General features: G+C 55.3%; 13 non-coding genes across 13 annotated transcripts; all 13 read left to right on the top strand.

Annotated features, from left to right (window-relative positions):
- The first annotated feature begins 1,480 nt into the window (after positions 1-1,480).
- On the top strand, positions 1,481-1,587 carry LOC138511996 (U6 spliceosomal RNA). Its single transcript, XR_011280874.1, has one exon. It is a non-coding gene; the product is annotated as a U6 spliceosomal RNA (small nuclear RNA).
- A 1,744-nt stretch (positions 1,588-3,331) lies between these two features.
- Positions 3,332-3,438, top strand: LOC138511997 (U6 spliceosomal RNA). Its single transcript, XR_011280875.1, has one exon. It is a non-coding gene; the product is annotated as a U6 spliceosomal RNA (small nuclear RNA).
- A 1,744-nt stretch (positions 3,439-5,182) lies between these two features.
- On the top strand, positions 5,183-5,289 carry LOC138511998 (U6 spliceosomal RNA). The gene has a single exon (XR_011280876.1). It is a non-coding gene; the product is annotated as a U6 spliceosomal RNA (small nuclear RNA).
- A 1,744-nt stretch (positions 5,290-7,033) lies between these two features.
- Positions 7,034-7,140, top strand: LOC138511999 (U6 spliceosomal RNA). Its single transcript, XR_011280877.1, has one exon. It is a non-coding gene; the product is annotated as a U6 spliceosomal RNA (small nuclear RNA).
- Positions 7,141-8,888: 1,748 nt separating this feature from the next.
- LOC138512000 (U6 spliceosomal RNA) lies at positions 8,889-8,995 on the top strand. The gene has a single exon (XR_011280878.1). It is a non-coding gene; the product is annotated as a U6 spliceosomal RNA (small nuclear RNA).
- A 1,743-nt stretch (positions 8,996-10,738) lies between these two features.
- LOC138512001 (U6 spliceosomal RNA) lies at positions 10,739-10,845 on the top strand. The gene has a single exon (XR_011280879.1). It is a non-coding gene; the product is annotated as a U6 spliceosomal RNA (small nuclear RNA).
- A 1,744-nt stretch (positions 10,846-12,589) lies between these two features.
- Positions 12,590-12,696, top strand: LOC138512002 (U6 spliceosomal RNA). Its single transcript, XR_011280880.1, has one exon. It is a non-coding gene; the product is annotated as a U6 spliceosomal RNA (small nuclear RNA).
- Positions 12,697-14,439: 1,743 nt separating this feature from the next.
- Positions 14,440-14,546, top strand: LOC138512003 (U6 spliceosomal RNA). Its single transcript, XR_011280881.1, has one exon. It is a non-coding gene; the product is annotated as a U6 spliceosomal RNA (small nuclear RNA).
- Positions 14,547-16,294: 1,748 nt separating this feature from the next.
- Positions 16,295-16,401, top strand: LOC138512004 (U6 spliceosomal RNA). Its single transcript, XR_011280882.1, has one exon. It is a non-coding gene; the product is annotated as a U6 spliceosomal RNA (small nuclear RNA).
- Positions 16,402-18,149: 1,748 nt separating this feature from the next.
- On the top strand, positions 18,150-18,256 carry LOC138512006 (U6 spliceosomal RNA). The gene has a single exon (XR_011280883.1). It is a non-coding gene; the product is annotated as a U6 spliceosomal RNA (small nuclear RNA).
- A 1,744-nt stretch (positions 18,257-20,000) lies between these two features.
- Positions 20,001-20,107, top strand: LOC138512007 (U6 spliceosomal RNA). Its single transcript, XR_011280884.1, has one exon. It is a non-coding gene; the product is annotated as a U6 spliceosomal RNA (small nuclear RNA).
- A 1,748-nt stretch (positions 20,108-21,855) lies between these two features.
- Positions 21,856-21,962, top strand: LOC138512008 (U6 spliceosomal RNA). The gene has a single exon (XR_011280885.1). It is a non-coding gene; the product is annotated as a U6 spliceosomal RNA (small nuclear RNA).
- Positions 21,963-23,690: 1,728 nt separating this feature from the next.
- LOC138512338 (U6 spliceosomal RNA) lies at positions 23,691-23,797 on the top strand. The gene has a single exon (XR_011281183.1). It is a non-coding gene; the product is annotated as a U6 spliceosomal RNA (small nuclear RNA).
- Positions 23,798-24,261: the final 464 nt, after the last annotated feature.

Below are 24,261 nucleotides of genomic sequence, written 5' to 3' on the forward strand. Positions count from 1 at the left end.
ATGAGAGCTGGCTGCCTCTAGGTGTGTGATCTCTTTACCCACTTGTGCATTCTTTGCTCAGTGTCATTCGCCAACTGCTCCTTTAAAGCAAGCGAGGGGTGGCAGGGTCTGAAAGGCAGCAGATAGCACGAGAGAGAGTGTGCGTGCGTGCGTGTGTCTGTGTGTATGCAAATCACCAGTCAGCCAGGGCCTGCTGGGAGCCCATTCCGCCAGGCCCACCGGCTTTTGGACAGCTCCCAGATGGTTGGAGAAGGACCAGGCTGGGTTAGGCCACGAAGCAGAGGCTGAGCCGTTCCCTGGTGCGCTTTCTGGAAATGTCTCCCTCATTTGGAAATGTGCCCCTCAGTTGCTGAGGTCCCGAGAAGGCTCGCCTGCGGCGCTCACAGAGAGGTCTCTGGCCGATCGTGGCCGATCAGGGACGTGAAGGGCTGCCCTGGGACTGTGTCCAACACAAGCCAACCTCCACCCATTGAAGGACAGGACGCACACATGCATAGAAATCATCTGCTGCTTGTTGGGGCCTTCTGGAGGGACCCCTACTGGTGGTGCTTCGAGATGGCGCCTGGTGTTTCCTTGCTGTGCAACCGGGCCCGCCCCACATAAAATCAAAAGTCTATTGCGAGCAGTGAAGGCCAAGGGAATTTAAATGTAATTCAAAGAAACAAAGCACAGAGTTGGGAGCCCAGCCGGATGGCAGTGGAACCCACAACCTTCTGACTCCTAGTCAGGCGCCTTATCCATTGCACCACTGGCCCCCATACCCCTGGTGCCCTCCGTTAGCTCCTAGTGCTGTTCTTCAAGGTGCCTTTCTGAAGCAGGAGCCACTGCAATGCCTGCTGTCCTGATTTTGTAACACACAAGGCTCACGTCCTGGCACAGTTGATAAAAGCAGGCGACAGGCAGCCAATACCTGTTGTAAGAGGCTTCCTGGCCCTACCAAAGGAAAGCAGACCCGGCGGGACTTTGAAGCCACCGTCGCTGAAGCCAGCAGCCAAACGTAAACTTACATCGGTTTGAAAATGCATCTCTGGCTTGAAGGCGGGGGCAGCAGCAATCCGGGGCTCTCGGGGGTCCGCGCACTAGGCCGCTGCCTCACCTTGCCTTATCCTGGAACTCAACAGTGCCCCCCCAAGCAAACCCTCACAGGCCCTCTGGCTTTTCTCTGGCTTGTGGGACTATTGTGATGCGTCCAGGCACACAGCACCCATCACCCAGGCATTATGACGGGAGGTGCCACTTTGCATGCAGCCTGGACCATGATCCTTTCTTCCTGCATTGCAATAGCCAAGCACACGGAACCTTTCCTTTTGGGCCAAACCAGCAGCGAGGAAGCTTGGGTCGTTGGTCTTTGCCTCTTGCTTTCATCCCGGCCCCAGAACCAAACAGTTTCTTGCCAAAGTTAGAGCATAACAAGTCAACCTAGGTCAATAGGCAGCCGATGCGCTGGCTTTTATACACTGGCCAGTTCAGCCCCAAGTGTGTGCTCGCTTCGGCAGCACATATACTAAAATTGGAACGATACAGAGAAGATTAGCATGGCCCCTGCGCAAGGATGACACGCAAATTCGTGAAGCGTTCCATATTTTTAGACACGTGCGTGCCAGGAGAGAAATACCTTTTATTGACAGAATAAAAGGGGCCCCGCTCCCGTGCTGGTCTTGTGCTTGCTCGCTGCCGCGGAAGCCCTTCCCGTTTCTCTTGATCCTCTCTGTGCTGCACCAAGAGCGGCTGCCTTGTCCTCTGCTGGCTGCTCATTTCTATATAGCGCTTTCTATATGATCCGCCTCTAGGGGCTCATGGCAAAGAGCGCACAGCCCCTCAAGCTTCACTGCTTCTAGGCCCTACTCTTCATGAGAGCTGGCTGCCTCTAGGTGTGTGATCTCTTTACCCACTTGTGCATTCTTTGCTCAGTGTCATTCGCCAACTGCTCCTTTAAAGCAAGCGAGGGGTGGCAGGGTCTGAAAGGCAGCAGATAGCACGAGAGAGAGTGTGCGTGCTTGCGTGTGTCTGTGTGTATGCAAATCACCAGTCAGCCAGGGCCTGCTGGGAGCCCATTCCGCCAGGCCCACCGGCTTTTGGACAGCTCCCAGATGGTTGGAGAAGGACCAGGCTGGGTTAGGCCACGAAGCAGAGGCCGAGCCGTTCCCTGGTGCGCTTTCTGGAAATGTCTCCCTCATTTGGAAATGTGCCCCTCAGTTGCTGAGGTCCCGAGAAGGCTCGCCTGCGGCGCTCACCAGAGAGGTCTCTGGCCGATCGTGGCCGATCAGGGACGTGAAGGGCTGCCCTGGGACTGTGTCCAACACAAGCCAACCCCCACCCATTGAAGGACAGGACGCACACATGCATAGAAATCATCTGCTGCTTGTTGGGGCCTTCTGGAGGGACCCCTACTGGTGGTGCTTCGAGATGGCGCCTGGTGTTTCCTTGCTGTGCAACCGGGCCCGCCCCACATAAAATCAAAAGTCTATTGCGAGCAGTGAAGGCCAAGGGAATTTAAATGTAATTCAAAGAAACAAAGCACAGAGTTGGGAGCCTAGCCGGATGGCAGAGGAACCCACAACCTTCTGACTCCTAGTCAGGCGCCTTATCCATTGCACCACTGGCCCCCATACCCCTGGTGCCCTCCGTTAGCTCCTAGTGCTGTTCTTCAAGGTGCCTTTCTGAAGCAGGAGCCACTGCAATGCCTGCTGTCCTGATTTTGTAACACACAAGGCTCACGTCCTGGCACAGTTGATAAAAGCAGGCGACAGGCAGCCAATACCTGTTGTAAGAGGCTTCCTGGCCCTACCAAAGGAAAGCAGACCCGGCGGGACTTTGAAGCCACCGTCGCTGAAGCCAGCAGCCAAACGTAAACTTACATCGGTTTGAAAATGCATCTCTTGCTTGAAGGCGGGGGCAGCAGCAATCCGGGGCTCTCGGGGGTCCGCGCACTAGGCCGCTGCCTCACCTTGCCTATCCTGGAATTCAACAGGGCCCCCCCCAAGCAAACCCTCACAGGCCCTCTGGCTTTTCTCTGGCTTGTGGGACTATTGTGATGCGTCCAGGCACACAGCACCCATCACCCAGGCATTATGACGGGAGGTGCCACTTTGCATGCAGCCTGGACCATGATCCTTTCTTCCTGCATTGCAATAGCCAAGCACACGGAACCTTTCCTTTTGGGCCAAACCAGCAGCGAGGAAGCTTGGGTCGTTGGTCTTTGCCTCTTGGTTCCATACCGGCCCCAGAACCAAACAGTTTCTTGCCAAAGTTAGAGCATAACAAGTCAACCTAGGTCAATAGGCAGCCGATGCGCTGGCTTTTATACACTGGCCAGTTCAGCCCCAAGTGTGTGCTCGCTTCGGCAGCACATATACTAAAATTGGAACGATACAGAGAAGATTAGCATGGCCCCTGCGCAAGGATGACACGCAAATTCGTGAAGCGTTCCATATTTTTAGACACGTGCGTGCCAGGAGAGAAATACCTTTTATTGACAGAATAAAAGGGGCCCCGCTCCCGTGCTGGTCTTGTGCTTGCTCGCTGCCGCGGAAGCCCTTCCCGTTTCTCTTGATCCTCTCTGTGCTGCACCAAGAGCGGCTGCCTTGTCCTCTGCTGGCTGCTCATTTCTATATAGCGCTTTCTATATGATCCGCCTCTAGGGGCTCATGGCAAAGAGCGCACAGCCCCTCAAGCTTCACTGCTTCTAGGCCCTACTCTTCATGAGAGCTGGCTGCCTCTAGGTGTGTGATCTCTTTACCCACTTGTGCATTCTTTGCTCAGTGTCATTCGCCAACTGCTCCTTTAAAGCAAGCGAGGGGTGGCAGGGTCTGAAAGGCAGCAGATAGCACGAGAGAGAGTGTGCGTGCGTGCGTGTGTCTGTGTGTATGCAAATCACCAGTCAGCCAGGGCCTGCTGGGAGCCCATTCCGCCAGGCCCACCGGCTTTTGGACAGCTCCCAGATGGTTGGAGAAGGACCAGGCTGGGTTAGGCCACGAAGCAGAGGCCGAGCCGTTCCCTGGTGCGCTTTCTGGAAATGTCTCCCTCATTTGGAAATGTGCCCCTCAGTTGCTGAGGTCCCGAGAAGGCTCGCCTGCGGCGCTCACCAGAGAGGTTTCTGGCCGATCGTGGCCGATCAGGGACGTGAAGGGCTGCCCTGGGACTGTGTCCAACACAAGCCAACCCCCACCCATTGAAGGACAGGACGCACACATGCATAGAAATCATCTGCTGCTTGTTGGGGCCTTCTGGAGGGACCCCTACTGGTGGTGCTTCGAGATGGCGCCTGGTGTTTCCTTGCTGTGCAACCGGGCCCGCCCCACATAAAATCAAAAGTCTATTGCGAGCAGTGAAGGCCAAGGGAATTTAAATGTAATTCAAAGAAACAAAGCACAGAGTTGGGAGCCCAGCCGGATGGCAGAGGAACCCACAACCTTCTGACTCCTAGTCAGGCGCCTTATCCATTGCACCACTGGCCCCCATACCCCTGGTGCCCTCCGTTAGCTCCTAGTGCTGTTCTTCAAGGTGCCTTTCTGAAGCAGGAGCCACTGCAATGCCTGCTGTCCTGATTTTGTAACACACAAGGCTCACGTCCTGGCACAGTTGATAAAAGCAGGCGACAGGCAGCCAATACCTGTTGTAAGAGGCTTCCTGGCCCTACCAAAGGAAAGCAGACCCGGCGGGACTTTGAAGCCACCGTCGCTGAAGCCAGCAGCCAAACGTAAACTTACATCGGTTTGAAAATGCATCTCTTGCTTGAAGGCGGGGGCAGCAGCAATCCGGGGCTCTCGGGGGTCCGCGCACTAGGCCGCTGCCTCACCTTGCCTATCCTGGAATTCAACAGGGCCCCCCCCAAGCAAACCCTCACAGGCCCTCTGGCTTTTCTCTGGCTTGTGGGACTATTGTGATGCGTCCAGGCACACAGCACCCATCACCCAGGCATTATGACGGGAGGTGCCACTTTGCATGCAGCCTGGACCATGATCCTTTCTTCCTGCATTGCAATAGCCAAGCACACGGAACCTTTCCTTTTGGGCCAAACCAGCAGCGAGGAAGCTTGGGTCGTTGGTCTTTGCCTCTTGGTTCCATACCGGCCCCAGAACCAAACAGTTTCTTGCCAAAGTTAGAGCATAACAAGTCAACCTAGGTCAATAGGCAGCCGATGCGCTGGCTTTTATACACTGGCCAGTTCAGCCCCAAGTGTGTGCTCGCTTCGGCAGCACATATACTAAAATTGGAACGATACAGAGAAGATTAGCATGGCCCCTGCGCAAGGATGACACGCAAATTCGTGAAGCGTTCCATATTTTTAGACACGTGCGTGCCAGGAGAGAAATACCTTTTATTGACAGAATAAAAGGGGCCCCGCTCCCGTGCTGGTCTTGTGCTTGCTCGCTGCCGCGGAAGCCCTTCCCGTTTCTCTTGATCCTCTCTGTGCTGCACCAAGAGCGGCTGCCTTGTCCTCTGCTGGCTGCTCATTTCTATATAGCGCTTTCTATATGATCCGCCTCTAGGGGCTCATGGCAAAGAGCGCACAGCCCCTCAAGCTTCACTGCTTCTAGGCCCTACTCTTCATGAGAGCTGGCTGCCTCTAGGTGTGTGATCTCTTTACCCACTTGTGCATTCTTTGCTCAGTGTCATTCGCCAACTGCTCCTTTAAAGCAAGCGAGGGGTGGCAGGGTCTGAAAGGCAGCAGATAGCACGAGAGAGAGTGTGCGTGCGTGCGTGTGTCTGTGTGTATGCAAATCACCAGTCAGCCAGGGCCTGCTGGGAGCCCATTCCGCCAGGCCCACCGGCTTTTGGACAGCTCCCAGATGGTTGGAGAAGGACCAGGCTGGGTTAGGCCACGAAGCAGAGGCCGAGCCGTTCCCTGGTGCGCTTTCTGGAAATGTCTCCCTCATTTGGAAATGTGCCCCTCAGTTGCTGAGGTCCCGAGAAGGCTCGCCTGCGGCGCTCACCAGAGAGGTTTCTGGCCGATCGTGGCCGATCAGGGACGTGAAGGGCTGCCCTGGGACTGTGTCCAACACAAGCCAACCCCCACCCATTGAAGGACAGGACGCACACATGCATAGAAATCATCTGCTGCTTGTTGGGGCCTTCTGGAGGGACCCCTACTGGTGGTGCTTCGAGATGGCGCCTGGTGTTTCCTTGCTGTGCAACCGGGCCCGCCCCACATAAAATCAAAAGTCTATTGCGAGCAGTGAAGGCCAAGGGAATTTAAATGTAATTCAAAGAAACAAAGCACAGAGTTGGGAGCCCAGCCGGATGGCAGAGGAACCCACAACCTTCTGACTCCTAGTCAGGCGCCTTATCCATTGCACCACTGGCCCCCATACCCCTGGTGCCCTCCGTTAGCTCCTAGTGCTGTTCTTCAAGGTGCCTTTCTGAAGCAGGAGCCACTGCAATGCCTGCTGTCCTGATTTTGTAACACACAAGGCTCACGTCCTGGCACAGTTGATAAAAGCAGGCGACAGGCAGCCAATACCTGTTGTAAGAGGCTTCCTGGCCCTACCAAAGGAAAGCAGACCCGGCGGGACTTTGAAGCCACCGTCGCTGAAGCCAGCAGCCAAACGTAAACTTACATCGGTTTGAAAATGCATCTCTTGCTTGAAGGCGGGGGCAGCAGCAATCCGGGGCTCTCGGGGGTCCGCGCACTAGGCCGCTGCCTCACCTTGCCTATCCTGGAATTCAACAGGGCCCCCCCCAAGCAAACCCTCACAGGCCCTCTGGCTTTTCTCTGGCTTGTGGGACTATTGTGATGCGTCCAGGCACACAGCACCCATCACCCAGGCATTATGACGGGAGGTGCCACTTTGCATGCAGCCTGGACCATGATCCTTTCTTCCTGCATTGCAATAGCCAAGCACACGGAACCTTTCCTTTTGGGCCAAACCAGCAGCGAGGAAGCTTGGGTCGTTGGTCTTTGCCTCTTGGTTCCATACCGGCCCCAGAACCAAACAGTTTCTTGCCAAAGTTAGAGCATAACAAGTCAACCTAGGTCAATAGGCAGCCGATGCGCTGGCTTTTATACACTGGCCAGTTCAGCCCCAAGTGTGTGCTCGCTTCGGCAGCACATATACTAAAATTGGAACGATACAGAGAAGATTAGCATGGCCCCTGCGCAAGGATGACACGCAAATTCGTGAAGCGTTCCATATTTTTAGACACGTGCGTGCCAGGAGAGAAATACCTTTTATTGACAGAATAAAAGGGGCCCCGCTCCCGTGCTGGTCTTGTGCTTGCTCGCTGCCGCGGAAGCCCTTCCCGTTTCTCTTGATCCTCTCTGTGCTGTGCTGCACCGAGAGCGGCTGCCTTGTCCTCTGCTGGCTGCTCATTTCTATATAGCGCTTTCTATATGATCCGCCTCTAAGGGCTCATGGCAAAGAGCGCACAGCCCCTCAAGCTTCACTGCTTCTAGGCCCTACTCTTCATGAGAGCTGGCTGCCTCTAGGTGTGTGATCTCTTTACCCACTTGTGCATTCTTTGCTCAGTGTCATTCGCCAACTGCTCCTTTAAAGCAAGCGAGGGGTGGCAGGGTCTGAAAGGCAGCAGATAGCACGAGAGAGAGTGTGCGTGCGTGCGTGTGTCTGTGTGTATGCAAATCACCAGTCAGCCAGGGCCTGCTGGGAGCCCATTCCGCCAGGCCCACCGGCTTTTGGACAGCTCCCAGATGGTTGGAGAAGGACCAGGCTGGGTTAGGCCACGAAGCAGAGGCTGAGCCGTTCCCTGGTGCGCTTTCTGGAAATGTCTCCCTCATTTGGAAATGTGCCCCTCAGTTGCTGAGGTCCCGAGAAGGCTCGCCTGCGGCGCTCACAGAGAGGTCTCTGGCCGATCGTGGCCGATCAGGGACGTGAAGGGCTGCCCTGGGACTGTGTCCAACACAAGCCAACCCCCACCCATTGAAGGACAGGACGCACACATGCATAGAAATCATCTGCTGCTTGTTGGGGCCTTCTGGAGGGACCCCTACTGGTGGTGCTTCGAGATGGCGCCTGGTGTTTCCTTGCTGTGCAACCGGGCCCGCCCCACATAAAATCAAAAGTCTATTGCGAGCAGTGAAGGCCAAGGGAATTTAAATGTAATTCAAAGAAACAAAGCACAGAGTTGGGAGCCCAGCCGGATGGCAGTGGAACCCACAACCTTCTGACTCCTAGTCAGGCGCCTTATCCATTGCACCACTGGCCCCCATACCCCTGGTGCCCTCCGTTAGCTCCTAGTGCTGTTCTTCAAGGTGCCTTTCTGAAGCAGGAGCCACTGCAATGCCTGCTGTCCTGATTTTGTAACACACAAGGCTCACGTCCTGGCACAGTTGATAAAAGCAGGCGACAGGCAGCCAATACCTGTTGTAAGAGGCTTCCTGGCCCTACCAAAGGAAAGCAGACCCGGCGGGACTTTGAAGCCACCGTCGCTGAAGCCAGCAGCCAAACGTAAACTTACATCGGTTTGAAAATGCATCTCTGGCTTGAAGGCGGGGGCAGCAGCAATCCGGGGCTCTCGGGGGTCCGCGCACTAGGCCGCTGCCTCACCTTGCCTATCCTGGAATTCAACAGGGCCCCCCCCAAGCAAACCCTCACAGGCCCTCTGGCTTTTCTCTGGCTTGTGGGACTATTGTGATGCGTCCAGGCACACAGCACCCATCACCCAGGCATTATGACGGGAGGTGCCACTTTGCATGCAGCCTGGACCATGATCCTTTCTTCCTGCATTGCAATAGCCAAGCACACGGAACCTTTCCTTTTGGGCCAAACCAGCAGCGAGGAAGCTTGGGTCGTTGGTCTTTGCCTCTTGGTTCCATACCGGCCCCAGAACCAAACAGTTTCTTGCCAAAGTTAGAGCATAACAAGTCAACCTAGGTCAATAGGCAGCCGATGCGCTGGCTTTTATACACTGGCCAGTTCAGCCCCAAGTGTGTGCTCGCTTCGGCAGCACATATACTAAAATTGGAACGATACAGAGAAGATTAGCATGGCCCCTGCGCAAGGATGACACGCAAATTCGTGAAGCGTTCCATATTTTTAGACACGTGCGTGCCAGGAGAGAAATACCTTTTATTGACAGAATAAAAGGGGCCCCGCTCCCGTGCTGGTCTTGTGCTTGCTCGCTGCCGCGGAAGCCCTTCCCGTTTCTCTTGATCCTCTCTGTGCTGCACCAAGAGCGGCTGCCTTGTCCTCTGCTGGCTGCTCATTTCTATATAGCGCTTTCTATATGATCCGCCTCTAGGGGCTCATGGCAAAGAGCGCACAGCCCCTCAAGCTTCACTGCTTCTAGGCCCTACTCTTCATGAGAGCTGGCTGCCTCTAGGTGTGTGATCTCTTTACCCACTTGTGCATTCTTTGCTCAGTGTCATTCGCCAACTGCTCCTTTAAAGCAAGCGAGGGGTGGCAGGGTCTGAAAGGCAGCAGATAGCACGAGAGAGAGTGTGCGTGCGTGCGTGTGTCTGTGTGTATGCAAATCACCAGTCAGCCAGGGCCTGCTGGGAGCCCATTCCGCCAGGCCCACCGGCTTTTGGACAGCTCCCAGCTGGTTGGAGAAGGACCAGGCTGGGTTGGGCCACGGAGCAGAGGCCGAGCCGTTCCCTGGTGCGCTTTCTGGAAATGTCTCCCTCATTTGGAAATGTGCCCCTCAGTTGCTGAGGTCCCGAGAAGGCTCGCCTGCGGCGCTCACAGAGAGGTCTCTGGCCGATCGTGGCCGATCAGGGACGTGAAGGGCTGCCCTGGGACTGTGTCCAACACAAGCCAACCCCCACCCATTGAAGGACAGGACGCACACATGCATAGAAATCATCTGCTGCTTGTTGGGGCCTTCTGGAGGGACCCCTACTGGTGGTGCTTCGAGATGGCGCCTGGTGTTTCCTTGCTGTGCAACCGGGCCCGCCCCACATAAAATCAAAAGTCTATTGCGAGCAGTGAAGGCCAAGGGAATTTAAATGTAATTCAAAGAAACAAAGCACAGAGTTGGGAGCCCAGCCGGATGGCAGTGGAACCCACAACCTTCTGACTCCTAGTCAGGCGCCTTATCCATTGCACCACTGGCCCCCATACCCCTGGTGCCCTCCGTTAGCTCCTAGTGCTGTTCTTCAAGGTGCCTTTCTGAAGCAGGAGCCACTGCAATGCCTGCTGTCCTGATTTTGTAACACACAAGGCTCACGTCCTGGCACAGTTGATAAAAGCAGGCGACAGGCAGCCAATACCTGTTGTAAGAGGCTTCCTGGCCCTACCAAAGGAAAGCAGACCCGGCGGGACTTTGAAGCCACCGTCGCTGAAGCCAGCAGCCAAACGTAAACTTACATCGGTTTGAAAATGCATCTCTGGCTTGAAGGCGGGGGCAGCAGCAATCCGGGGCTCTCGGGGGTCCGCGCACTAGGCCGCTGCCTCACCTTGCCTATCCTGGAATTCAACAGGGCCCCCCCCAAGCAAACCCTCACAGGCCCTCTGGCTTTTCTCTGGCTTGTGGGACTATTGTGATGCGTCCAGGCACACAGCACCCATCACCCAGGCATTATGACGGGAGGTGCCACTTTGCATGCAGCCTGGACCATGATCCTTTCTTCCTGCATTGCAATAGCCAAGCACACGGAACCTTTCCTTTTGGGCCAAACCAGCAGCGAGGAAGCTTGGGTCGTTGGTCTTTGCCTCTTGGTTCCATACCGGCCCCAGAACCAAACAGTTTCTTGCCAAAGTTAGAGCATAACAAGTCAACCTAGGTCAATAGGCAGCCGATGCGCTGGCTTTTATACACTGGCCAGTTCAGCCCCAAGTGTGTGCTCGCTTCGGCAGCACATATACTAAAATTGGAACGATACAGAGAAGATTAGCATGGCCCCTGCGCAAGGATGACACGCAAATTCGTGAAGCGTTCCATATTTTTAGACACGTGCGTGCCAGGAGAGAAATACCTTTTATTGACAGAATAAAAGGGGCCCCGCTCCCGTGCTCGTCTTGTGCTTGCTCGCTGCCGCGGAAGCCCTTCCCGTTTCTCTTGATCCTCTCTGTGCTGTGCTGCACCGAGAGCGGCTGCCTTGTCCTCTGCTGGCTGCTCATTTCTATATAGCGCTTTCTATATGACCCGCCTCTAGGGGCTCATGGCAAAGAGCGCACAGCCCCTCAAGCTTCACTGCTTCTAGGCCCTACTCTTCATGAGAGCTGGCTGCCTCTAGGTGTGTGATCTCTTTACCCACTTGTGCATTCTTTGCTCAGTGTCATTCGCCAACTGCTCCTTTAAAGCAAGCGAGGGGTGGCAGGGTCTGAAAGGCAGCAGATAGCACGAGAGAGAGTGTGCGTGCGTGTGTCTGTGTGTATGCAAATCACCAGTCAGCCAGGGCCTGCTGGGAGCCCATTCCGCCAGGCCCACCGGCTTTTGGACAGCTCCCAGATGGTTGGAGAAGGACCAGGCTGGGTTAGGCCACGAAGCAGAGGCTGAGCCGTTCCCTGGTGCGCTTTCTGGAAATGTCTCCCTCATTTGGAAATGTGCCCCTCAGTTGCTGAGGTCCCGAGAAGGCTCGCCTGCGGCGCTCACAGAGAGGTCTCTGGCCGATCGTGGCCGATCAGGGACGTGAAGGGCTGCCCTGGGACTGTGTCCAACACAAGCCAACCCCCACCCATTGAAGGACAGGACGCACACATGCATAGAAATCATCTGCTGCTTGTTGGGGCCTTCTGGAGGGACCCCTACTGGTGGTGCTTCGAGATGGCGCCTGGTGTTTCCTTGCTGTGCAACCGGGCCCGCCCCACATAAAATCAAAAGTCTATTGCGAGCAGTGAAGGCCAAGGGAATTTAAATGTAATTCAAAGAAACAAAGCACAGAGTTGGGAGCCCAGCCGGATGGCAGTGGAACCCACAACCTTCTGACTCCTAGTCAGGCGCCTTATCCATTGCACCACTGGCCCCCATACCCCTGGTGCCCTCCGTTAGCTCCTAGTGCTGTTCTTCAAGGTGCCTTTCTGAAGCAGGAGCCACTGCAATGCCTGCTGTCCTGATTTTGTAACACACAAGGCTCACGTCCTGGCACAGTTGATAAAAGCAGGCGACAGGCAGCCAATACCTGTTGTAAGAGGCTTCCTGGCCCTACCAAAGGAAAGCAGACCCGGCGGGACTTTGAAGCCACCGTCGCTGAAGCCAGCAGCCAAACGTAAACTTACATCGGTTTGAAAATGCATCTCTGGCTTGAAGGCGGGGGCAGCAGCAATCCGGGGCTCTCGGGGGTCCGCGCACTAGGCCGCTGCCTCACCTTGCCTATCCTGGAATTCAACAGGGCCCCCCCCAAGCAAACCCTCACAGGCCCTCTGGCTTTTCTCTGGCTTGTGGGACTATTGTGATGCGTCCAGGCACACAGCACCCATCACCCAGGCATTATGACGGGAGGTGCCACTTTGCATGCAGCCTGGACCATGATCCTTTCTTCCTGCATTGCAATAGCCAAGCACACGGAACCTTTCCTTTTGGGCCAAACCAGCAGCGAGGAAGCTTGGGTCGTTGGTCTTTGCCTCTTGGTTCCATACCGGCCCCAGAACCAAACAGTTTCTTGCCAAAGTTAGAGCATAACAAGTCAACCTAGGTCAATAGGCAGCCGATGCGCTGGCTTTTATACACTGGCCAGTTCAGCCCCAAGTGTGTGCTCGCTTCGGCAGCACATATACTAAAATTGGAACGATACAGAGAAGATTAGCATGGCCCCTGCGCAAGGATGACACGCAAATTCGTGAAGCGTTCCATATTTTTAGACACGTGCGTGCCAGGAGAGAAATACCTTTTATTGACAGAATAAAAGGGGCCCCGCTCCCGTGCTGGTCTTGTGCTTGCTCGCTGCCGCGGAAGCCCTTCCCGTTTCTCTTGATCCTCTCTGTGCTGCACCAAGAGCGGCTGCCTTGTCCTCTGCTGGCTGCTCATTTCTATATAGCGCTTTCTATATGATCCGCCTCTAGGGGCTCATGGCAAAGAGCGCACAGCCCCTCAAGCTTCACTGCTTCTAGGCCCTACTCTTCATGAGAGCTGGCTGCCTCTAGGTGTGTGATCTCTTTACCCACTTGTGCATTCTTTGCTCAGTGTCATTCGCCAACTGCTCCTTTAAAGCAAGCGAGGGGTGGCAGGGTCTGAAAGGCAGCAGATAGCACGAGAGAGAGTGTGCGTGCGTGCGTGTGTCTGTGTGTATGCAAATCACCAGTCAGCCAGGGCCTGCTGGGAGCCCATTCCGCCAGGCCCACCGGCTTTTGGACAGCTCCCAGCTGGTTGGAGAAGGACCAGGCTGGGTTGGGCCACGGAGCAGAGGCCGAGCCGTTCCCTGGTGCGCTTTCTGGAAATGTCTCCCTCATTTGGAAATGTGCCCCTCAGTTGCTGAGGTCCCGAGAAGGCTCGCCTGCGGCGCTCACAGAGAGGTCTCTGGCCGATCGTGGCCGATCAGGGACGTGAAGGGCTGCCCTGGGACTGTGTCCAACACAAGCCAACCCCCACCCATTGAAGGACAGGACGCACACATGCATAGAAATCATCTGCTGCTTGTTGGGGCCTTCTGGAGGGACCCCTACTGGTGGTGCTTCGAGATGGCGCCTGGTGTTTCCTTGCTGTGCAACCGGGCCCGCCCCACATAAAATCAAAAGTCTATTGCGAGCAGTGAAGGCCAAGGGAATTTAAATGTAATTCAAAGAAACAAAGCACAGAGTTGGGAGCCCAGCCGGATGGCAGTGGAACCCACAACCTTCTGACTCCTAGTCAGGCGCCTTATCCATTGCACCACTGGCCCCCATACCCCTGGTGCCCTCCGTTAGCTCCTAGTGCTGTTCTTCAAGGTGCCTTTCTGAAGCAGGAGCCACTGCAATGCCTGCTGTCCTGATTTTGTAACACACAAGGCTCACGTCCTGGCACAGTTGATAAAAGCAGGCGACAGGCAGCCAATACCTGTTGTAAGAGGCTTCCTGGCCCTACCAAAGGAAAGCAGACCCGGCGGGACTTTGAAGCCACCGTCGCTGAAGCCAGCAGCCAAACGTAAACTTACATCGGTTTGAAAATGCATCTCTGGCTTGAAGGCGGGGGCAGCAGCAATCCGGGGCTCTCGGGGGTCCGCGCACTAGGCCGCTGCCTCACCTTGCCTATCCTGGAATTCAACAGGGCCCCCCCCAAGCAAACCCTCACAGGCCCTCTGGCTTTTCTCTGGCTTGTGGGACTATTGTGATGCGTCCAGGCACACAGCACCCATCACCCAGGCATTATGACGGGAGGTGCCACTTTGCATGCAGCCTGGACCATGATCCTTTCTTCCTGCATTGCAATAGCCAAGCACACGGAACCTTTCCTTTTGGGCCAAACCAGCAGCGAGGAAGCTTGGGTCGTTGGTCTTTGCCTCTTGGTTCCATACCGGCCCCAGAACCAAACAGTTTCTTGCCAAAGTTAGAGCATAACAAGTCAACCTAGGTCAATAGGCAGCCGATGCGCTGGCTTTTATACACTGGCCAGTTCAGCCCCAAGTGTGTGCTCGCTTCGGCAGCACATATACTAAAATTGGAACGATACAGAGAAGATTAGCATGGCCCCTGCGCAAGGATGACACGCAAATTCGTGAAGCGTTCCATATTTTTAGACACGTGCGTGCCAGGAGAGAAATACCTTTTATTGACAGAATAAAAGGGGCCCCGCTCCCGTGCTGGTCTTGTGCTTGCTCGCTGCCGCGGAAGCCCTTCCCGTTTCTCTTGATCCTCTCTGTGCTGTGCTGCACCGAGAGCGGCTGCCTTGTCCTCTGCTGGCTGCTCATTTCTATATAGCGCTTTCTATATGATCCGCCTCTAGGGGCTCATGGCAAAGAGCGCACAGCCCCTCAAGCTTCACTGCTTCTAGGCCCTACTCTTCATGAGAGCTGGCTGCCTCTAGGTGTGTGATCTCTTTACCCACTTGTGCATTCTTTGCTCAGTGTCATTCGCCAACTGCTCCTTTAAAGCAAGCGAGGGGTGGCAGGGTCTGAAAGGCAGCAGATAGCACGAGAGAGAGTGTGCGTGCGTGCGTGTGTCTGTGTGTATGCAAATCACCAGTCAGCCAGGGCCTGCTGGGAGCCCATTCCGCCAGGCCCACCGGCTTTTGGACAGCTCCCAGATGGTTGGAGAAGGACCAGGCTGGGTTAGGCCACGAAGCAGAGGCTGAGCCGTTCCCTGGTGCGCTTTCTGGAAATGTCTCCCTCATTTGGAAATGTGCCCCTCAGTTGCTGAGGTCCCGAGAAGGCTCGCCTGCGGCGCTCACAGAGAGGTCTCTGGCCGATCGTGGCCGATCAGGGACGTGAAGGGCTGCCCTGGGACTGTGTCCAACACAAGCCAACCCCCACCCATTGAAGGACAGGACGCACACATGCATAGAAATCATCTGCTGCTTGTTGGGGCCTTCTGGAGGGACCCCTACTGGTGGTGCTTCGAGATGGCGCCTGGTGTTTCCTTGCTGTGAAACCGGGCCCGCCCCACATAAAATCAAAAGTCTATTGCGAGCAGTGAAGGCCAAGGGAATTTAAATGTAATTCAAAGAAACAAAGCACAGAGTTGGGAGCCCAGCCGGATGGCAGTGGAACCCACAACCTTCTGACTCCTAGTCAGGCGCCTTATCCATTGCACCACTGGCCCCCATACCCCTGGTGCCCTCCGTTAGCTCCTAGTGCTGTTCTTCAAGGTGCCTTTCTGAAGCAGGAGCCACTGCAATGCCTGCTGTCCTGATTTTGTAACACACAAGGCTCACGTCCTGGCACAGTTGATAAAAGCAGGCGACAGGCAGCCAATACCTGTTGTAAGAGGCTTCCTGGCCCTACCAAAGGAAAGCAGACCCGGCGGGACTTTGAAGCCACCGTCGCTGAAGCCAGCAGCCAAACGTAAACTTACATCGGTTTGAAAATGCATCTCTGGCTTGAAGGCGGGGGCAGCAGCAATCCGGGGCTCTCGGGGGTCCGCGCACTAGGCCGCTGCCTCACCTTGCCTATCCTGGAATTCAACAGGGCCCCCCCCAAGCAAACCCTCACAGGCCCTCTGGCTTTTCTCTGGCTTGTGGGACTATTGTGATGCGTCCAGGCACACAGCACCCATCACCCAGGCATTATGACGGGAGGTGCCACTTTGCATGCAGCCTGGACCATGATCCTTTCTTCCTGCATTGCAATAGCCAAGCACACGGAACCTTTCCTTTTGGGCCAAACCAGCAGCGAGGAAGCTTGGGTCGTTGGTCTTTGCCTCTTGGTTCCATACCGGCCCCAGAACCAAACAGTTTCTTGCCAAAGTTAGAGCATAACAAGTCAACCTAGGTCAATAGGCAGCCGATGCGCTGGCTTTTATACACTGGCCAGTTCAGCCCCAAGTGTGTGCTCGCTTCGGCAGCACATATACTAAAATTGGAACGATACAGAGAAGATTAGCATGGCCCCTGCGCAAGGATGACACGCAAATTCGTGAAGCGTTCCATATTTTTAGACACGTGCGTGCCAGGAGAGAAATACCTTTTATTGACAGAATAAAAGGGGCCCCGCTCCCGTGCTGGTCTTGTGCTTGCTCGCTGCCGCGGAAGCCCTTCCCGTTTCTCTTGATCCTCTCTGTGCTGTGCTGCACCGAGAGCGGCTGCCTTGTCCTCTGCTGGCTGCTCATTTCTATATAGCGCTTTCTATATGATCCGCCTCTAAGGGCTCATGGCAAAGAGCGCACAGCCCCTCAAGCTTCACTGCTTCTAGGCCCTACTCTTCATGAGAGCTGGCTGCCTCTAGGTGTGTGATCTCTTTACCCACTTGTGCATTCTTTGCTCAGTGTCATTCGCCAACTGCTCCTTTAAAGCAAGCGAGGGGTGGCAGGGTCTGAAAGGCAGCAGATAGCACGAGAGAGAGTGTGCGTGCGTGCGTGTGTCTGTGTGTATGCAAATCACCAGTCAGCCAGGGCCTGCTGGGAGCCCATTCCGCCAGGCCCACCGGCTTTTGGACAGCTCCCAGATGGTTGGAGAAGGACCAGGCTGGGTTAGGCCACGAAGCAGAGGCTGAGCCGTTCCCTGGTGCGCTTTCTGGAAATGTCTCCCTCATTTGGAAATGTGCCCCTCAGTTGCTGAGGTCCCGAGAAGGCTCGCCTGCGGCGCTCACAGAGAGGTCTCTGGCCGATCGTGGCCGATCAGGGACGTGAAGGGCTGCCCTGGGACTGTGTCCAACACAAGCCAACCCCCACCCATTGAAGGACAGGACGCACACATGCATAGAAATCATCTGCTGCTTGTTGGGGCCTTCTGGAGGGACCCCTACTGGTGGTGCTTCGAGATGGCGCCTGGTGTTTCCTTGCTGTGCAACCGGGCCCGCCCCACATAAAATCAAAAGTCTATTGCGAGCAGTGAAGGCCAAGGGAATTTAAATGTAATTCAAAGAAACAAAGCACAGAGTTGGGAGCCCAGCCGGATGGCAGTGGAACCCACAACCTTCTGACTCCTAGTCAGGCGCCTTATCCATTGCACCACTGGCCCCCATACCCCTGGTGCCCTCCGTTAGCTCCTAGTGCTGTTCTTCAAGGTGCCTTTCTGAAGCAGGAGCCACTGCAATGCCTGCTGTCCTGATTTTGTAACACACAAGGCTCACGTCCTGGCACAGTTGATAAAAGCAGGCGACAGGCAGCCAATACCTGTTGTAAGAGGCTTCCTGGCCCTACCAAAGGAAAGCAGACCCGGCGGGACTTTGAAGCCACCGTCGCTGAAGCCAGCAGCCAAACGTAAACTTACATCGGTTTGAAAATGCATCTCTGGCTTGAAGGCGGGGGCAGCAGCAATCCGGGGCTCTCGGGGGTCCGCGCACTAGGCCGCTGCCTCACCTTGCCTTATCCTGGAACTCAACAGTGCCCCCCCAAGCAAACCCTCACAGGCCCTCTGGCTTTTCTCTGGCTTGTGGGACTATTGTGATGCGTCCAGGCACACAGCACCCATCACCCAGGCATTATGACGGGAGGTGCCACTTTGCATGCAGCCTGGACCATGATCCTTTCTTCCTGCATTGCAATAGCCAAGCACACGGAACCTTTCCTTTTGGGCCAAACCAGCAGCGAGGAAGCTTGGGTCGTTGGTCTTTGCCTCTTGCTTTCATCCCGGCCCCAGAACCAAACAGTTTCTTGCCAAAGTTAGAGCATAACAAGTCAACCTAGGTCAATAGGCAGCCGATGCGCTGGCTTTTATACACTGGCCAGTTCAGCCCCAAGTGTGTGCTCGCTTCGGCAGCACATATACTAAAATTGGAACGATACAGAGAAGATTAGCATGGCCCCTGCGCAAGGATGACACGCAAATTCGTGAAGCGTTCCATATTTTTAGACACGTGCGTGCCAGGAGAGAAATACCTTTTATTGACAGAATACAAGGGGCCCCGCTCCCGTGCTGGTCTTGTGCTTGCTCGCTGCCGCGGAAGCCCTTCCCGTTTCTCTTGATCCTCTCTGTGCTGCACCAAGAGCGGCTGCCTTGTCCTCTGCTGGCTGCTCATTTCTATATAGCGCTTTCTATATGATCCGCCTCTAGGGGCTCATGGCAAAGAGCGCACAGCCCCTCAAGCTTCACTGCTTCTAGGCCCTACTCTTCATGAGAGCTGGCTGCCTCTAGGTGTGTGATCTCTTTACCCACTTGTGCATTCTTTGCTCAGTGTCATTCGCCAACTGCTCCTTTAAAGCAAGCGAGGGGTGGCAGGGTCTGAAAGGCAGCAGATAGCACGAGAGAGAGTGTGCGTGCGTGCGTGTGTCTGTGTGTATGCAAATCACCAGTCAGCCAGGGCCTGCTGGGAGCCCATTCCGCCAGGCCCACCGGCTTTTGGACAGCTCCCAGATGGTTGGAGAAGGACCAGGCTGGGTTAGGCCACGAAGCAGAGGCCGAGCCGTTCCCTGGTGCGCTTTCTGGAAATGTCTCCCTCATTTGGAAATGTGCCCCTCAGTTGCTGAGGTCCCGAGAAGGCTCGCCTGCGGCGCTCACCAGAGAGGTTTCTGGCCGATCGTGGCCGATCAGGGACGTGAAGGGCTGCCCTGGGACTGTGTCCAACACAAGCCAACCCCCACCCATTGAAGGACAGGACGCACACATGCATAGAAATCATCTGCTGCTTGTTGGGGCCTTCTGGAGGGACCCCTACTGGTGGTGCTTCGAGATGGCGCCTGGTGTTTCCTTGCTGTGCAACCGGGCCCGCCCCACATAAAATCAAAAGTCTATTGCGAGCAGTGAAGGCCAAGGGAATTTAAATGTAATTCAAAGAAACAAAGCACAGAGTTGGGAGCCCAGCCGGATGGCAGAGGAACCCACAACCTTCTGACTCCTAGTCAGGCGCCTTATCCATTGCACCACTGGCCCCCATACCCCTGGTGCCCTCCGTTAGCTCCTAGTGCTGTTCTTCAAGGTGCCTTTCTGAAGCAGGAGCCACTGCAATGCCTGCTGTCCTGATTTTGTAACACACAAGGCTCACGTCCTGGCACAGTTGATAAAAGCAGGCGACAGGCAGCCAATACCTGTTGTAAGAGGCTTCCTGGCCCTACCAAAGGAAAGCAGACCCGGCGGGACTTTGAAGCCACCGTCGCTGAAGCCAGCAGCCAAACGTAAACTTACATCGGTTTGAAAATGCATCTCTTGCTTGAAGGCGGGGGCAGCAGCAATCCGGGGCTCTCGGGGGTCCGCGCACTAGGCCGCTGCCTCACCTTGCCTATCCTGGAATTCAACAGGGCCCCCCCCAAGCAAACCCTCACAGGCCCTCTGGCTTTTCTCTGGCTTGTGGGACTATTGTGATGCGTCCAGGCACACAGCACCCATCACCCAGGCATTATGACGGGAGGTGCCACTTTGCATGCAGCCTGGACCATGATCCTTTCTTCCTGCATTGCAATAGCCAAGCACACGGAACCTTTCCTTTTGGGCCAAACCAGCAGCGAGGAAGCTTGGGTCGTTGGTCTTTGCCTCTTGGTTCCATACCGGCCCCAGAACCAAACAGTTTCTTGCCAAAGTTAGAGCATAACAAGTCAACCTAGGTCAATAGGCAGCCGATGCGCTGGCTTTTATACACTGGCCAGTTCAGCCCCAAGTGTGTGCTCGCTTCGGCAGCACATATACTAAAATTGGAACGATACAGAGAAGATTAGCATGGCCCCTGCGCAAGGATGACACGCAAATTCGTGAAGCGTTCCATATTTTTAGACACGTGCGTGCCAGGAGAGAAATACCTTTTATTGACAGAATAAAAGGGGCCCCGCTCCCGTGCTGGTCTTGTGCTTGCTCGCTGCCGCGGAAGCCCTTCCCGTTTCTCTTGATCCTCTCTGTGCTGTGCTGCACCGAGAGCGGCTGCCTTGTCCTCTGCTGGCTGCTCATTTCTATATAGCGCTTTCTATATGATCCGCCTCTAAGGGCTCATGGCAAAGAGCGCACAGCCCCTCAAGCTTCACTGCTTCTAGGCCCTACTCTTCATGAGAGCTGGCTGCCTCTAGGTGTGTGATCTCTTTACCCACTTGTGCATTCTTTGCTCAGTGTCATTCGCCAACTGCTCCTTTAAAGCAAGCGAGGGGTGGCAGGGTCTGAAAGGCAGCAGATAGCACGAGAGAGAGTGTGCGTGCGTGCGTGTGTCTGTGTGTATGCAAATCACCAGTCAGCCAGGGCCTGCTGGGAGCCCATTCCGCCAGGCCCACCGGCTTTTGGACAGCTCCCAGATGGTTGGAGAAGGACCAGGCTGGGTTAGGCCACGAAGCAGAGGCTGAGCCGTTCCCTGGTGCGCTTTCTGGAAATGTCTCCCTCATTTGGAAATGTGCCCCTCAGTTGCTGAGGTCCCGAGAAGGCTCGCCTGCGGCGCTCACAGAGAGGTCTCTGGCCGATCGTGGCCGATCAGGGACGTGAAGGGCTGCCCTGGGACTGTGTCCAACACAAGCCAACCCCCACCCATTGAAGGACAGGACGCACACATGCATAGAAATCATCTGCTGCTTGTTGGGGCCTTCTGGAGGGACCCCTACTGGTGGTGCTTCGAGATGGCGCCTGGTGTTTCCTTGCTGTGCAACCGGGCCCGCCCCACATAAAATCAAAAGTCTATTGCGAGCAGTGAAGGCCAAGGGAATTTAAATGTAATTCAAAGAAACAAAGCACAGAGTTGGGAGCCCAGCCGGATGGCAGTGGAACCCACAACCTTCTGACTCCTAGTCAGGCGCCTTATCCATTGCACCACTGGCCCCCATACCCCTGGTGCCCTCCGTTAGCTCCTAGTGCTGTTCTTCAAGGTGCCTTTCTGAAGCAGGAGCCACTGCAATGCCTGCTGTCCTGATTTTGTAACACACAAGGCTCACGTCCTGGCACAGTTGATAAAAGCAGGCGACAGGCAGCCAATACCTGTTGTAAGAGGCTTCCTGGCCCTACCAAAGGAAAGCAGACCCGGCGGGACTTTGAAGCCACCGTCGCTGAAGCCAGCAGCCAAACGTAAACTTACATCGGTTTGAAAATGCATCTCTGGCTTGAAGGCGGGGGCAGCAGCAATCCGGGGCTCTCGGGGGTCCGCGCACTAGGCCGCTGCCTCACCTTGCCTATCCTGGAATTCAACAGGGCCCCCCCCAAGCAAACCCTCACAGGCCCTCTGGCTTTTCTCTGGCTTGTGGGACTATTGTGATGCGTCCAGGCACACAGCACCCATCACCCAGGCATTATGACGGGAGGTGCCACTTTGCATGCAGCCTGGACCATGATCCTTTCTTCCTGCATTGCAATAGCCAAGCACACGGAACCTTTCCTTTTGGGCCAAACCAGCAGCGAGGAAGCTTGGGTCGTTGGTCTTTGCCTCTTGGTTCCATACCGGCCCCAGAACCAAACAGTTTCTTGCCAAAGTTAGAGCATAACAAGTCAACCTAGGTCAATAGGCAGCCGATGCGCTGGCTTTTATACACTGGCCAGTTCAGCCCCAAGTGTGTGCTCGCTTCGGCAGCACATATACTAAAATTGGAACGATACAGAGAAGATTAGCATGGCCCCTGCGCAAGGATGACACGCAAATTCGTGAAGCGTTCCATATTTTTAGACACGTGCGTGCCAGGAGAGAAATACCTTTTATTGACAGAATAAAAGGGGCCCCGCTGCCGTGCTGGTCTTGTGCTTGCTCGCTGCCGCGGAAGCCCTTCTCGTTTCTCTTGATCCTCTCTGTGCTGTGCTGCACCGAGAGCGGCTGCCTTGTCCTCTGCTGGCTGCTCATTTCTATATAGCGCTTTCTATATGATCCGCCTCTAGGGGCTCATGGCAAAGAGCGCACAGCCCCTCAAGCTTCACTGCTTCTAGGCCCTACTCTTCATGAGAGCTGGCTGCCTCTAGGTGTGTGATCTCTTTACCCACTTGTGCATTCTTTGCTCAGTGTCATTCGCCAACTGCTCCTTTAAAGCAAGCGAGGGGTGGCAGGGTCTGAAAGGCAGCAGATAGCACGAGAGAGAGTGTGCGTGCGTGCGTGTGTCTGTGTGTATGCAAATCACCAGTCAGCCAGGGCCTGCTGGGAGCCCATTCCGCCAGGCCCACCGGCTTTTGGACAGCTCCCAGATGGTTGGAGAAGGACCAGGCTGGGTTAGGCCACGGAGCAGAGGCCGAGCCGTTCCCTGGTGCGCTTTCTGGAAATGTCTCCCTCATTTGGAAATGTGCCCCTCAGTTGCTGAGGTCCCGAGAAGGCTCGCCTGCGGCGCTCACCAGAGAGGTCTCTGGCCGATCGTGGCCAATCAGGGACGTGAAGGGCTGCCCTGGGACTGTGTCCAACACAAGCCAACCCCCACCCATTGAAGGACAGGACGCACACATGCATAGAAATCATCTGCTGCTTGTTGGGGCCTTCTGGAGGGACCCCTACTGGTGGTGCTTCGAGATTGCGCCTGGTGTTTCCTTGCTGTGCAACCGGGCCCGCCCCACATAAAATCAAAAGTCTATTGCGAGCAGTGAAGGCCAAGGGAATTTAAATGTAATTCAAAGAAACAAAGCACAGAGTTGGGAGCCCACAACCTTCTGACTCCTAGTCAGGCGCCTTATCCATTGCACCACTGGCCCCCATACCCCTGGTGCCCTCCGTTAGCTCCTAGTGCTGTTCTTCAAGGTGCCTTTCTGAAGCAGGAGCCACTGCAATGCCTGCTGTCCTGATTTTGTAACACACAAGGCTCACGTCCTGGCACAGTTGATAAAAGCAGGCGACAGGCAGCCAATACCTGTTGTAAGAGGCTTCCTGGCCCTACCAAAGGAAAGCAGACCCGGCGGGACTTTGAAGCCACCGTCGCTGAAGCCAGCAGCCAAACGTAAACTTACATCGGTTTGAAAATGCATCTCTGGCTTGAAGGCGGGGGCAGCAGCAATCCGGGGCTCTCGGGGGTCCGCGCACTAGGCCGCTGCCTCACCTTGCCTATCCTGGAATTCAACAGGGCCCCCCCCAAGCAAACCCTCACAGGCCCTCTGGCTTTTCTCTGGCTTGTGGGACTATTGTGATGCGTCCAGGCACACAGCACCCATCACCCAGGCATTATGACGGGAGGTGCCACTTTGCATGCAGCCTGGACCATGATCCTTTCTTCCTGCATTGCAATAGCCAAGCACACGGAACCTTTCCTTTTGGGCCAAACCAGCAGCGAGGAAGCTTGGGTCGTTGGTCTTTGCCTCTTGGTTCCATACCGGCCCCAGAACCAAACAGTTTCTTGCCAAAGTTAGAGCATAACAAGTCAACCTAGGTCAATAGGCAGCCGATGCGCTGGCTTTTATACACTGGCCAGTTCAGCCCCAAGTGTGTGCTCGCTTCGGCAGCACATATACTAAAATTGGAACGATACAGAGAAGATTAGCATGGCCCCTGCGCAAGGATGACACGCAAATTCGTGAAGCGTTCCAGATTTTTAGACACGTGCGTGCCAGGAGAGAAATACCTTTTATTGACAGAATAAAAGGGGCCCCGCTCCCGTGCTGGTCTTGTGCTTGCTCGCTGCCGCGGAAGCCCTTCCCGTTTCTCTTGATCCTCTCTGTGCTGCACCAAGAGCGGCTGCCTTGTCCTCTGCTGGCTGCTCATTTCTATATAGCGCTTTCTATATGATCCGCCTCTAGGGGCTCATGGCAAAGAGCGCACAGCCCCTCAAGCTTCACTGCTTCTAGGCCCTACTCTTCATGAGAGCTGGCTGCCTCTAGGTGTGTGATCTCTTTACCCACTTGTGCATTCTTTGCTCAGTGTCATTCGCCAACTGCTCCTTTAAAGCAAGCGAGGGGTGGCAGGGTCTGAAAGGCAGCAGATAGCACGAGAGAGAGTGTGCGTGCGTGCGTGTGTCTGTGTGTATGCAAATCACCAGTCAGCCAGGGCCTGCTGGGAGC

The sequence above is a fragment of the Ambystoma mexicanum genome, chromosome 6p (genome assembly GCF_040938575.1).
Source record: "Ambystoma mexicanum isolate Mex_15411 chromosome 6p, UKY_AmexF1_1, whole genome shotgun sequence".
In the NCBI taxonomy this organism is placed as follows: Eukaryota; Metazoa; Chordata; class Amphibia; order Caudata; family Ambystomatidae; genus Ambystoma; species Ambystoma mexicanum.